Genomic DNA, 206 nt, shown 5'->3' on the forward strand with positions numbered 1-206 from the left:
CGGGGTCCTGGGGCTCGCCAGCCTCCCTTCCCCCTTTGCACTGCTTTCCCCGCGCTTCCCCCGGAGGGACGTCTGCTTCCCGCCCGTCAGGTCCTCGGCGCCCCTCCAGGCGCCCTCTCCCCCCTCGCCAGGCCCCGCTGCCTCCTGAAGGTGACGCGCCGCGGCGGCGGGGCGCGGTGGAGCGCGGGGGGCACCCGCCCTCGCCG

The sequence above is a fragment of the Nannospalax galili genome, unplaced genomic scaffold (genome assembly GCF_000622305.1).
Source record: "Nannospalax galili isolate Female #2095 unplaced genomic scaffold, S.galili_v1.0 scaffold875, whole genome shotgun sequence".
Lineage (NCBI taxonomy): Eukaryota > Metazoa > Chordata > Mammalia > Rodentia > Spalacidae > Nannospalax > Nannospalax galili.